Source organism: Amblyraja radiata, chromosome 8 (assembly GCF_010909765.2).
Source record: "Amblyraja radiata isolate CabotCenter1 chromosome 8, sAmbRad1.1.pri, whole genome shotgun sequence".
Taxonomy (NCBI): domain Eukaryota; kingdom Metazoa; phylum Chordata; class Chondrichthyes; order Rajiformes; family Rajidae; genus Amblyraja; species Amblyraja radiata.
In genome coordinates this window covers 29,063,526-29,078,716 of record NC_045963.1, presented here as the reverse complement: position 1 = coordinate 29,078,716, position 15,191 = coordinate 29,063,526, and the positions used below count along the sequence as shown (strand labels likewise).

Sequence of the window (15,191 nt, the reverse complement as noted above, 5' to 3'; positions counted from 1 at the left end):
AACAAACTAAATAGCTCTTCTTAATTCCTGGTAATGTTCCAACATCGATTTTCCGGCACCGGACAAATTTACGAGAGTGCACACGAAATTCTCCTCCTCATCGGGACTTCGTGGCCAACCGGCGGGTCGAATTTGCCCACAGTGGACGGGGTTTGGAACACCGGCCCGGCTGGAGCCGGCAGATCCCATAGCTGACTACCAAGGCTGACTTTGTGGGCCGGTATCTCGGTTCCTCGGCGGCCAATGCGGACCGTTCCCATACCGTTGGACTCCTCTCCGAGGCCGTGACCTCTGTTGGTCCGGCAAAACGGATAATCCAGTAAGGCTCTGGAACCACGGGTGCCGGAAAATTGGAAGTGGACCTGTACCTATTCTGCAGTCAGCTTGCTGTCGACTTGACTATTTGTCCCCAACTCCATGTAGCCTGACCTTAGCCACAAGTTTATCATTTCCAAAACCCTTTTGAAAAATCAAATAAATTACCACATTACCCATTCCCGGAGAATTCAATAAGGTTCGTCAGGTCTGACCTCTTTTGAAATATATGCTGACTAGTCTTTATTATATTTTCAGATTCTAGACATTCTTCTATTGTGCCTTTGAGTAGGAATTTTGTTATCTTCTCTAATACCAACATTAAGCTAATTGGTCTATAGTTCCCCAGACTTTTTCAATCTACTTTCAAATATGGTAATCATATTTGATGCCAGCCAGCCTTCTGGCACGGTGCCAATTTCTAATGATTTTTCAGTTTAGTAATGGCTCTGCTCCCTCTCCCCAAAATGCATTATGTTTTGTTTAATCATGGGATGTAGACAATGATGGCAAGGCCAGTGATCATTTCTATGGCTTATTGCCCTGCAAGAAGTGGAGGGAGCCATATTCCTTGAACTGCTGCAGTCCTTCTGAGGAAGGCACTGCAACCGTCCTGTTAGGCTGGGGACTGTCGTATTTGGCGACGAGGAACTAAAGAAGATATTTCATATTACACTTGGGCTGCCTACAACCCAGCAATATGAACGTTGATTTCTCTCATTTCAAGTATTTCCTGCATTCTCTGCCCCTCACCTCCTCCGGCCCAGTCTTCCTACCAGTCTCTACTGTTCACACCCTTGCATCCCTCTTGTTCTCACACCTTCCTCAGTCAATAAGGGGCCATTGTGGGCTGCATCCTTCTGAGGTCATCGGTTGCCGGCCCTGATTTGTTCTGGCATTTCTCGCCCTCCCCCCCCCCCCCCCACACCCCAACCCTACACCTACTCATGGCACGGTGGTGCAGTGGTAGAGTTGCTGCCTTACAGCGAATGCAGCGCCGGAGACCCGGGTTCGATCCTGACAAGGGGTGCTGTCTGTACGGAGTTTGTACGTTCTCCCCGTGACCTGCGTGGGTTTTCTATGAGATCTTTGGTTTCCTCCCACACTCTAAAGACATATAGGTTTGTAGGTTAATAGGCTTGGTAAAAAAACTAGTGGGTATAGGATAGTGTTAATGTGCGGGGATCGCTGGTCGGCGCGGACCCGGTGGGCTGAAAGGGCCTGTTTCCGCATTGTATCTCTCACCTAAACTCTCAGTCTGAAGAAAAGGCTCCCACCCGAAACGCCACCTATTCTTTCAACTCCCTGATTCCATCAGGCAGATGGCACAGAGCTTGAAACCGCGCACCACCAGACACAGGAACAGCTTCTTCCCCGCAGTTATCAGGCTTCTGAACGGTCCTTCCTTAAGCGAGGGTACTGTCCAATTCACCCCGACCTCATTAGGGACACTGGACTTTGTCCATGGAACCGATGCACTACAATGCTGAGAACTAGGTCTGGATAGAGTGGATGTGGAGGGGATGTTTCCACGTGTGGGAGATTCCAGGGCCAGGAGCCATAGCCTCACAATAAAAGGACGTAGGTACCTTTAGAAAGAAGACAAGTTGGAATTTCTTTAGTCAGAGGGTGATGAATCTGTGGAAATCATTGCCACAGAAGGATGTGGTGAACGTCACTGGGTATTTTTAAGGCACATATCGACAGATTCATGATTAGTAAGGATGCCAGGGGTAATGGGGAGAAGGCAGGAGAATGGGGTTGAGAGGGAAAGATCAGCCATGATTGAATGGCGGAGTAGACTTGATGGGCTGAATTGCCTAATTCTGTTCATATAACTTATGAATTTATGTACTATATTCTGCACTCTATCCTTCACCTTGCTCTATCTATTGTACTTGAGTTTGCCTTGATTGTTTTTATGTACAGAATTATCTTATTTGATTGGATAGCATGCAAGACAAACCTTTTCACTGTACCTCGGTACATGTGACAATAATGAACCTAAACCTAACAGGATATGTTTCCAAACCAGGAGACACTGCAAGTGGTGGAATGTCAAGTGGTGCACCCACTGCCCTTATCCTTCTTGGTGGTGGATGTTGTGGGATCCAAAGAGGTCTGTTCGTGAAAATCTCAGGAAGGTCCAGAAAGACCAGCCCAAGACATGCAAACTCCATAGAGATGTACCTGTAATGCATCGCTACATTTATACTGAGGTTGGTGTCATTCCAGAGATAGAAATCAAACACTGGGTTGTGCAGTGGCAGAGTTGCTGCCTTAAGGGCCTGTCCCACTTAGGAAACCTGAACGGAAACCTCTGGAGACTTTGCGACCCAGAGGTTTCCGTTCAAGTTTCCTAAGTGGGACAGGAGCCTGTCCCACTTTCACGACCTAATTCATGACATCTGCCAAGTTTGCCCTTGACTCATACTCACAACGTGGTCATCACAAGGTCATAGGAGGTCGTAGGAAGGTCATAGGTAGGTCGTGATGCTAGTCGTAGGTACTCGTGGCATCAAGTAGGTCGGGGCATTTTTTCTAGCATGATGAAAAATGTCCACGAGTAAAAAAGGTCGTGAATTAGGTTGTGAAAGTGGGACAGGCCCTTTACTGCGCCAGAGACTCAGGTTCAATCCCGATTACAGGTGCTGTCTGTGCGGACTTTGTACATTCTCCCCGTGACCACATAACCACGTGCGGAATCAGTTTCCATGCTGTAATCAAAACTAAACTAAACCAGGTTAAGGTCTAGATTTATTATTGTCACGTGAAAAGATTTATTTTATATGCAATCCAATGTGATCAGATAATATTATGCATAAATACAATCAAGCCAGACTCATGTACAATAGGTAGAGTGAAGGGGAAGATACAGAGTGCAGAATATCATTCTCAGCTGTGTAGCTCATCAGGTCCGCAGACAGAGTCCTGGGGTAAAGGTGAATCAGACAGTACCCTAGCTTATGGAAGGACTGTTCAGGAGCTTGATAACAGAGGGGAAGAACCTGATCCTGAGTCTGGTGGTGCGTCCGTTCAAGCTTCTGTACCTTCTGCCGGACGAGAGAAGGGAGAAAAGGAAATGACTGGGGTGGGACAAATCTTTGATTATGTTGGCTGCTTTTCCGAAGCAGCATGAATGGTAGTTGGAGTAAATGGTGGATGTAGAACTGTTGTTCTATTTTAGCTATCGTTTGAGTAATTAGTTTGGCCAGAACACAGAGAATTCTTATGGTTTTCTGAACACTACTTTGACGTTCCAATACATCATCAGTACTGCATTGATGTGGTGGCTTGATTATGTGTCCCAAATCCAATACTTTCTGACCCAGAGCTAGCACTCATCCAAGTTGATACTTTCCTTGTTAGATAATGGATTAAAACCACAAAACCGTAACAAATACAAATTAATATAAAGTGGCAAGATTATTTTAAGTAAGGACAGAGAAACTCGGCAGCATTATAAAGGTTGTCAGATATGATATACTATTTGGTATTCAGAAGAAAATCTCCACCGTGTTGTCTATCCTCATTATTTAACTGAAAATGGATGTCCAGTTGAAGAGAAGTAGAGGTGTGCACAGATATCAGTAAATGAGGTTACTGAAAAGGGATTTGTCCACAGGACAGCACCATTAAATATTGCTTTACACATAAACACTTATTATGGCCAATCTTAAATAACTGTTACCGCATTGCGTGGCCTCCCAGTCTCTTGTTCCTATTGCCGTCATCCAGCACAGTATTTCTCATTAAAATTAAATTAAATTGTGGAATTGCTGCAATGGGCATGTGTGAGTACATGCACCATTATAGACCAGTTAGCTTGGCATTGGTGGTGGGGAAGACGCTGGAGTCAATTATATAAGATGATAAAGCGGTACATTTGGATAGCAGTAACAGGATCGGTCCAAGTCAGCATGGATTTACGAAGGGGAAATCATGCTTGACTAATCTTCTGGAAATTTTTGAGGATGTAACTAGGAAAATGGACAAGGGACAGCCAGTGGATGTAGTGTACCTGGACTTTCAGAAAGCCTTTGATAAGGTCCAACATAGGAGATTAGTGGGCAAAATTAGGGCACACGGTATTGGGGGTAAAGTGCTGACATGGATAGAAAATTGGTTGGCAGACAGGAAATAAAGAGTAGGGATTAATGGGTCCCTTTCAGAATGGCAGGCAGTGTCTAGTGGGGTACTTCAAGGCTCGGTGCTGGGACCGCAGCTATACATTAATGATTTAGATGAAGGGATTAAAAGTAACATTAGCAAATTTGCAAATGACACAAAGCTGGGTGGCAGTGTGAACTGTGAGGAGGATGCTATGAGGATGTAGGGTGACTTGGACAGGTTGGGTGAGTGGGCAGATGCATGGCAGATGCAGTTTAATGTGGATAAATGTGAGGTTATCCACTTTAGTGGCAAGAACAGGAAGGCAGATTATTATCTGAATAGTGTCAAGTTAGGAAAAGGGGAAGTACAATGAGATCCGTGTTCATCAGTCACTGAAAATAAGCATGCAGGTACAGCAGGCAGTGAAGAAAGCTAATGGCATGTTGGCCTTCATAACAAGAGGAGTTGAGTATAGGAGCAAAGAGGTCCTTCTGCAGTTGTACAGGGCCCTAGTGAGACCACACCTGTAGTATTGTGTGCAGTTTTGGTCTCCAAATTTGAGGAAGGACATTCTTGAGGGAGTGCAGAGTAGGCTCAAAGATTAATTCCCAGGATGGCGGGATTGTCATATGCTAAGAGAATGGAGCGGCAGGGCTTGTATACTCTGGAATTTAGGATGAGAGGGGATCTTATTGAAACATATAAGATTATTAAAGGTTTGGATACGCTAGAGGCAGGGAGCATGTTCCCAATATTGGGGGAGTCCAGAACCAGGGGCCACAGCTTAAGAATAAGGGGCAAGCCATTTAGAACGGAGATGAGGAACACTTTTTCACACAGAGAGTTGTGAGTCTGTGGAATTCTCTGCCTCAGAGGGCGGTGGAGGCCGGTTCTCTGGATACTTTCAAGAGAGAGCTGGATAGGGCTCTTGAAGATAGCAGAGTCGGGGGATATGGGGAGAAGGCAGGAACGGGGTACTGATTGGGGATGATCAGCCATGATCACATTGAATGGTGGTGCTGGCTTGAAGGGCCGAATGGCCTACTCCTGCACTCATTGTCTATTGTCCGTACAGGCAGCACCTGTAGTCAGGATCGAACTTGGGTCGCTGGCGCAGTAAGGCAGCAACTCTACCGCTGCATCACTGTGCCGCCCAACGGTTCTGCCAAGGAAATGGAAGGCACCAATAATGAGTGCACATTCTTTTTTTTTAACCTGCATAATTAGGTCACAAACACTGCTCAGAATGCAAGTTGGAAGATTCCAAATGGGACTAAACAATGGCAAATGCCTCACATTAGCTGTAACTTGGCACCATGTGCAATTTAATTGCATTTGTGGCCTTGTGAGTTCTGCAGGATTCCCGGCCAAGATCTGCTGTATGGGAAAATTAATCCTGCAATGCATGCCAGGAAGTGAAGAATGTTGAGAAGCTGTAATTTTCTGTTGAATAATTATTTAACACTGAAAATTTGCTTGACACATAAACACTTATTACGGTCAATCTTAAATAACTGTTACCGCCTCTCAGTTGACTGTTCTCCAAGACTGGGGAGAAATTAATTACAGAGCAGATAGCCAGGAGAAACTAACAGGGCGGCACAGAGGCACAGTGGTAGAGGGGCTATGTTGCAAGCTAATATGGACAAAGAAGAGAAAAACATATCTTGTTCAGTAATATTGGGATTCTTGCCAACATAAGCCATGGAACACAAAAAGCCCCACTGATCTTACTCTCAATTTCTCATGTTCCTATTGCTGTCATCCAGCACAGTATTTCTCATTAAAATTTAATTAAATTAAATTGTGAGATTGCTGCAATGGGCATGTGTGAGTACATGCACAGATGGCTTCAATTTTTTTAAAAATATTATTGTGTGAACAGCTTCAGGAGAGAATGGAGGCAAGCGTGGATGCAGTCAGGAGATGGAATTGGTGATGTGCCAGCAGAATATATGGAGCTGTCCGGTGGACAAATGGGGTCCGACAGCAGTGGTTTATCTAACCGGTGGGCCTGGGACATGCCATAAACAAGTTATCACTCGAACCTTATACAAGGGTATGAGAAATGGTGCTACTGCAAGCTCACACTGTAAGAAATACTGATTAGTGAAAAGTCTGGAGAGGGTGAATGTGGAGAGGATGTTTCCACTAGCAGTAGAATCTAGGGCCAGAGGGTACAGCCTCAGAATAAAGGGATGTACCTTTCAAAAGGAGATGAGGAGGAATTTATTTCATCACAGGGTGGTGAATCTGTGGAATTCTTTGCCACAGGCAGCTGTGGTGGCCAAGTCAATGGATATTTTTAGTGCAGAGATTGACAGATTCTTGCTTAGTACGGGTGTCAGGAGTTATTGGGATAAGGCAGGAGCATGGGGTTGAGAGGGAAAGATAGATCAGCCATAATTGAATAGCAGAGTAGACTTGATGGGCCAAATGGTCTAATTCTGCTCCTAGAACTTATGAACTTATGAAATACCCCAACACGCAGAACTGTGTAAGAAAGAATTCCGAGCCGAAGGACACGAGTATTTTCCATCCCTGAGAGAGATAACTGAGCAGAGGGGTTATCTGAAGTCGGAAAGGTCGACACAGATAATTAGCAAGGAGCTAATATGGTTCAGGTTGGATTTCCCACAACCATGCTGCACGCATAAATGAAAAAGGAGGGGGGGGAGGGGGGAGGCCGAATGCTGATTAACATCTGTAAATCCTTCTGTAACAGCTGTAATCACCGATCATGCAGGCTGAGAGAACATGCAGCTCTGGGCCATAATGTGAACCAAAGTTATCAAAGAAAGTTACGTTCACCAAGGGTTTATCTGAATTAACAACCACATATATACACAACGTTTCTGGTCAGCACCCTTCTTCAGTCAATCCGCGGTTTGTGTAACATTTGTTTATACAAATGTTTTTATGGAACGAGCTGCCAGAGGAAGTAGTTGAGGCAGGAACTAAAACTATGTTATCTCAACCTGCATATGTACTAAAATTATGTTATCTCAACCTGCATATGTGTATATGCACAAACGATATATATAAACTCAGTAGACCGAAGGGCACGTTTCCACGCTGTATATCTAAAACTAAAAGACACAGGTAAAACTCCCTGGCACAGTGAAGGAATGCTGCAATAATGAAAAGCACACAAGCACGATTTGCTCTGGGAGGTTTTCCCCGATTGTCTGCTGTAACACTAATGAATAATTACCGAGAACTTCCGCCACAAAACCTATCATCCCGGTAACATCGCAGCAGCTAAATGGAGCAATATCCAAATGATCAACAGCCTTGAATTACTGTACAATAGTTTCCACCAAAATCAAACATTGCAATGAAGATCAAGAGTTATTTAAACAAAGCCAAATCTATTAGGAAGCATTGAAATTGTAATGAGTCGTCGTACACACGTCAAGATACAACACTTATTTATTTAAGTCCACTTACAGCACAGGACATTACAGTAACTAGCAGCTACTCAGGCTGAATTACGCAAACAAGATCTTGGTATTATAAATCGCATATGAGGCGGAGCAACTACTAACAAGCACTACAATTGGTTAGTAGGAAATAACCAATCTACATCTTGTAGAAACAAAATAAAGCATCTATACGTGGAAACATGGTGGCTAAGCAATACAGCAGCTGAAACGTTAATAAAGCATATGGGGAAGTATAAATGGTTACACAAAATCACCGTATCTAATGGGCGGCCTGCTGACCCATCCGGCACGTGTGCGGTACGAATCTGCATCTCCTTTCACCGGTGAAGTGACTGGGGAGGTGATAGGGGATGTGACCGGGGGCGGCGCCAGAGACCCGCCGGATAGAGGTGGCGAAATAGGCGAGATGGGCACTGAATGCCGTGGAGAGGCCGCGGGGGACACAGTCTCTGGAGGTGGAGCAGCCGGCCCGGTAGTGGGAGGGTATACAAAACGCGAGACCACTGGATACAGAGTCGCAGGATGCGGTTCCTTCACAGGAAGGAGATGTTGATGGTTGCGTCTGTAAATGGCCCCGTCCTCGCTAACCAGGTAGGAGCGCGGTTCTTTGGCAGGGCTGTGGATGTGACCGAGACGGCCGTAGCCCTTGTTGGTCTGGAGGCAAACAACCTGTCCACTGGAGAGAGGTTTAAGTGGCTTACTTGTCGAAAAAACGTTTTTGTGTATCGCGCTTGAATTGTAGTTCAACAAGTTTCTGGACTGCGGGTGGAGAATGAACCTTTGGCTGCAGAAGCTGCTGGGGTACAGGCAGGGCAGCACGGGTTTGACGAGACAAACTTTATAGACAATGACGAGACATTCTTTATAGAAAATGTTAAAATCAAAAGGCTGCAGCTGCATCATCATCCGTTGCAGGCAAGCCGGAGCAGCGTGAATGGGTTTATTCAAGATGGTGGTCTGTTTCTATAATTACAGACTTCCCTAAAATAAAGTCTTTGAATTTTGTGCAGGCAAAAACCACTGCAAGCAATTTATTTTCAATCTGGGTGCAATGTTGTTCAGGTTCAAATTGGAGGCGTGGGTTCGCATCCCACTTCTGACACCATGTAATGATTCAAGTCGTACACACGTCAAGACAGAACACATATTTATTAAAGTCCACTTACAGCACTGGTCTGCAGGACATTACAGTAACTTGCAGATACTCAGACTTCATTACGCAAGCAAGATCTTGGTAATATAAATCGCATATTAGGGGGAGCAACTACGAAAAATCTCTCCCATTGGTTAATAGGAAATAACCAATCTACAGAAATAACTGGAACTATATTTCTGCATGCCTTTTGGACATTTTCTTGATTTGATAACCTGTAAAATTAATAGAGTGAAGCATCTGTATTTCTCCCTGTTGGATTATATCATGCTGGCAGTGATGCCCTTACCTTCACTTGACTTCTCAGAGTAATCTTGATCTGGTACAGGAGTCTCAGTGATCAGGGCAAGATCCTGTGGTGTTGCAGTTACCCAGCCTGTCAATCCGTTGTCACCATCAGAGGAGTACTCCAGCTCACAATCTGTCTCAAAATCACAGTAGAATTCTGAAATGACACAAAGAGAACATACATTTCTAACTGAGAAATAACACGGCAAGGAGGGATTTTCAGAGCCTGAAGCTAATCAGCAAAGCCGTTTGCAGTGGCTTTTACAGACATTCAGAAGCTAATACAACCAAGAGATGTTTTGCTCTTGTGTTATGGCCTGGTTGAAGTTTAGGCAGTATTGGATGTGAATAATCATTGTTTTTTTTAGCATTGTCATAGAGATATGAGTAATCTCACAGAGATGTAGATTTATAGCTTTTACAGTGGGTGGCACAGTACTGGAGTTGCTGCCTTACAGCGCCAGGGACCCAGGTTCGATCCTGACTATGGGTGCTGTCTGTAGGGAGTTTGTACGTTCTCCCTGCGACCACGCTGCTTTTCTCCAGGTGCTCTCACATTCCAAAGATGTGAGAGTTTGTAGGTTAATTGGCTTCTGTAAATTGCCCCTAATGTGTAGGGTGCAAAACTAGGATAGCGAGGACCTTCATGCTAAATTAAACTAAATGTCCCAACTCTTATATTCCATACCCCAACCTATGATGGCAAGGATGCCACATGCCTTCTTCATCACCCTTCCAACCTGTGTTATTACTGCCAGTGAATTACACCCTTCAATCCCAATGTTCCTCTCCTCACCATCATTCCTTAGTGCCCTTCCACTTTCTGCATATGTCCAATCCATATTTCACTTCCCAAGATGACTCAGTTAGACTCAGTTTAGTTTATTGTTGCGTGTACCGAGGTACAGTGAAAAGCTTTTGTTGCATGCTATCCAGTTAGCAGAAAGACAATAAGCTTGCATGAACATGAATGAGCATGACAATACAAGAATAAGCTTGCAATTGTTGGGATCAAATTTTAGTTTAGTCTGAAGGGTCTCGACCCGAAACATCACACATTCCTTCTTGCCAGACATACTGCCTGACCCGCTGAGCTACTCCAGCATTGTGTGCCCATCTTCGGTGTAAACCAGCCCCTGCAGTTCTTTCCTACACATTTAATTGAGATCAGTTTAGATTATTGTCTTGTGTACCAAGATACAGTGAATAGTTTTTTTGTTTCCAATCAGTGTAAAGACTATCCATGATAATAATTGAGCCATCCACAGTATACAGATACACGTCCGCAGTGCACAGATACAAATTCTCATTCTCTGCACAACTTTCCATCTAATCTATATCCAGCTCGAGCGTTGGACAATCTTCTTGACTATACAGAGCATCACCAATTTCCATATTATCTGCTTACTGATTATAATCCCATCCAAGTTGTTAACATGTATCACAAACAACAAGGGTCCCAACGCTGATTTATTCAGTACACTAAGTCACAATATTCTAAATGGCTATGCATGCTTCCATATGTACCCTCTACCACCTAACAACAAGCACATTCAGCCCATCAAGTCTACTTCGTCATTTAATCATGGCTGATCTATCTCCCTCCTAACCCTATTCTCCTGCCTTCTCCCCATAATCTCTGTCACCTGTACTAATCAAGAATCTATCTCTGCCTTAAATATATCCATTGACTTGGCCTCCACAGCCTTCTGTGGCAAAGAATTCCACAGATTCACCACCCTCACTTGACTAAAGAAATTCCTCCTCATCTTCCTAAAAGAATGACCTTTAATTCTGAGGCTATGACCTCTAGTCCTAGACTCTCCCACTAGAGGAAACATCCACTCTTTCTAAGCCTTTCACTATTTTGTACGTTTCAATGAGGGTCCCCCCCTCACTCGCTTCCACTTTCTGGATCAGCAAACCACATGGCTCCTTGTCAAATACTGTACTGAAGTCCACATGGACTACATAATCTGCTTTGCTTTTATCAAACTCATTTGCTACCTCCTCAAAAACAATCAAATTAAGGAGGCAGGATTTCCCTTGCATAAAGCCATGCTGACTTTTGATTTTTAGACTTTAGAGATACAGCATGGATCAGGCTCTTCAGCCCACCGATTCCATGCAAACCATCGATCATCCCGTACACTAGCACTATCCTACACACTCGGGGCAATTTTCAATTTCTACCGAAGCCAATTAATCTACAAACCCATACGCCATTGAAGTGTGGGAGGAAACCGGAGCATCTGGGGAAAATCTACACGGTCACAAGGACAACGTACAATCTCTGTACAGACAGCAGCCATAGTCAGGATGAAACCCGTTCTCTGGCCCTGTAAGGCAGCAGCACTACCACTGTGCCACCGTGCTACCCTGACTCTGATCAGTACATGCCCGTCCAAGTGTACATAAATCCGTCCCTTTGAATTTTCTCCAATAAATTCCCAACTAATGATGTAAGGATCACTGGTCCATAGTCGCCTGGCTCTTCTGTGCTGGCCTTAACTAAAGGAACAAGATTTAGGTTTAGGCTTATGATTATCACGTGCACTGAGGTACAGTGAAAAGTTTTGTTTTGTATGCAATCCAATCAGATCAGATAACACTAAACATAAATATAATCAAGTCACGTATAATAGATAAAGCAACGGGATGGCTCGGTGGTGCAGCAGTAGAATTGGAGACCTGGGTTCGATCGTGACTACGGGTGCTGCCTCTAGGGAGTTTGTACATTCTCCCCGTGACTTTGTGGGTTTCTCCCGGGAGCTTCTTGTTTTCTCCCACATTCCAAACGCAAACAGGTCTGTTGGTTAATTGACTCAGTCAACATTGTACAAATTGTCCCCAGTGTATAAGATACGGTGCGCGGGAATCGCTGGTCGGCGCGGACTCGGTGGCCGAAGTGCCTGTTTCCATGCTGTATCTCTAAACTAAAGTAAAGGGGAACAGACAGCTAGATTTACAGGTAGGAAAGAGATTCAGGAGTAGAATGATTATATCGGATGACAGTAGATCCCTCTCTGGGAAGAGCACACAAAGAATCGCCAGGGTAACATCAGTTATCCTGACGTGCCCTATGACTAATTGTCCTCTGGACTGTGAATAATGTGAATTGAAAGAGGCAGAGTCTAATCTTTGGATAAATTGCACACAGCTTATTAGACTCTCCATGTCTCACATGCCTCATCTGTATATTCTGCAGCAGTCACTTTCTGAGGCCTGCAATTGACTAAACGCACCCATTTTTACACCGGGCACAAGGATTGGATGGTGAAGGATGCCAGCGAGCAAAAGTGACACACTTGTCGATGGCAATGAGTGATTGCACTGGGGGGGACGAGTCCAAGAAGCTCACAAATGATCTCAGTGATATGGGAACCATCGACACGAGTCTGATGAGCTCAAACCAGGTTCAGCATTTTCAGAAATTCTACACAAGTGGAATTTTACACACATAGAACATGGTACAGTACAGAGCAGAAACAGACCCTTCAGCCCACTATATCTGGACTGAGCATGCTGCCAAGTTAAACTAACCTCCTCTGCCTGCACGTGATCCATTCGCTTACAGCGCCAGGGACCTGGGTTCAATCCTGGTCACGTGTGCTGTCGGTGCAGAGTTTGTGCTTTCTCCCCATGACTCTGTGGGTATTCTCCGGGTGCACCGGTTTCCTCCCACAAGATGTAAAGGTTTGCAGGTTAATTGGTTTTGGTAAAATTGTAAATTGTCCCTAACGGGGATTGCTGGTCAGGGTGGACTCGGTGGGCCGAATGGCCTGTTTACGTGCTGTATCTGTAAACTAAACTATACTATCCGTGCTTATCCAAAAGCCTCTTAAATTCCACTCTTGTTTCCTCCTCTACATTGGCTGAGAGTTCCAGGCACCCATCACCCTGCCCAGCAAATCTCCTTTAAACTCTACTTTCTCATCTTAAAGCTACATGCTCTCGTCTTTGACATTTACATCCAGGGGGAAAGATTCCCACTGTCTACCCTCCTCTCATCATTTCATTTACTTCTATTGGATCTCCCCTCTGCCTCTGACGCTCCAGAGAAAACAATCCAAGTGTGTCCAACCGCTCCTTATAGCTGATATCCTCTAATCCAATCAACATTCTGGTAAAGGGTAGAAACAAGGAACTGCAGATGTTGGAATCTTGGGAAAAACCCAAATGCTGGAGGAACTCATGGCGTCAAGCAGCATCTCTGGAGGAAATGGACAGGCGGCACAATGGTAGAGTTGCTGCCTTCAGCGACAGAGATCCAGGATCGATCCTGACTATGGGTGCTGCCGGTTTGGAGTTTGCATGTTCTCCCTGTGTCCGTGTGGGTTTTCTCTGGGTGCTCTCACATTCCAAAGATGTGCCGGTCTGTAGGTTAATTGTCTGCTGTAAATTGTCCCTGGTGTGTAGGATAGAACTAGTGTACGGGTGATCGCTGCTTGGCACGGACTCAGTGGGCCAAAGGGACTGTTTACACGCTGTATCTCGAAAACTAAAAACATATTTTGTATTCTGTATCTTCTCCTCTACACTATCTATTGTAATTGAGTTAGACCTGATTGTATTCATGCATAGTATTAGATGATCAGATTTAATAGAATGCAAAACAAAGCTATTCACTGTACCTGTATCTACTGTGTACATGACAATATCAAATCTAAAATCTCAGAAAATCCATTGCTGTGGAGATAGTCATAGAGAGAGAGCAAACAGGCCCTTTGGCCCAACTTGCCCACACCGACTAACATATCCCATCTAAACTAATCCCACTTACTTGTGTTTGGTCCAAATCCCTTTAAACCTATCCTATCCATGTAACTGTGTAAATATTTCTTAAACGTTGCGATAGAACCTCCCTTAACTACCTCCTCCGGCAGCTCATTCCATACACCCACCGCCCTTTGTGTAAAAAAGATACCCCTCCAATTCCTTTCAATTCTATCCTCACCTTAAACCTACTGGTTCTCGGTTCCCTTACTCTGTGCATTTACCCAATCTATTCCTCATGGTTTTATACACCTCTAGCAGATCACCTCTCATCCTCTTTTCCCCCCCAAGGAATAACTGGAATTACTGGATTGAGGCAGGGCATTGCTTTCAACCACATGAATCATGAATCAAGCAATTGAACCATCCCATCACCAGTTAGAGAGCGGTCTTGACCTACTATCTACCTCATTGGAGAGTCAAACTACCTTTAATCGGACTTTACTGGACTTTATTTTGCACTAAACATTATTCTCTTTATCCTGTATCTGTACATTTGGACTGAGTTCCTCCCTCAGAGTCAGAGAGTCATACAGTGTGTGCCCAACATTGCCATGTTGATCAACATATCCCATCTACGCTGGTTCCACTTGCCTGCTTTCGGCCCATATCCTTCTAAACTTATCCTATCCACCATATACCTACCTAAATGTTTCTTAATCATTTAGAAACTGCAATCATATACAGTCTTTCCGCTGACTGGATAGCACAAGACAAGAGATTTTCACTGTACCTTGGTTTGGTCTGCGAATGGTATGTTAGCTTTCATAGCAAAAGGATTTGAATATAGGAGCAGGGAGGTTCTACTGCAGTTGTACAGGGTCTTGGTGAGACCACACCTGGAGTATTGCGTACAGTTTTGGTCTCCAAATCTGAGGAAGGACATTATTGCCATAGAGGGAGTGCAGAGAAGGTTCACCAGACTGATTCCTGGGATGTCAGGACTGTCTTATGAAGAAAGACTGGATAGACTTGGTTTATACTCTCTAGAATTTAGGAGATTGAGAGGGGATCTTATAGAAACTTACAAAATTCTTAAGGGGTTGGACAGGCTAGATGCAGGAAGATTGCTCCCGATGTTGGGGAAGTCCAGGACAAGG

General features: G+C 44.5%; 1 long non-coding RNA gene across 1 annotated transcript in view; it reads right to left on the bottom strand.

Annotated features, from left to right (window-relative positions):
• Nucleotides 1-15,191, bottom strand: part of LOC116976003 — a 190,694-nt gene that overhangs the window by 160,414 nt on the left and 15,089 nt on the right. The window contains exon 2 of the long non-coding RNA XR_004412834.1: nt 9,317-9,472. This is a non-coding gene — a long non-coding RNA (uncharacterized LOC116976003). The remainder of the gene's footprint in view (nt 1-9,316; nt 9,473-15,191) is intronic.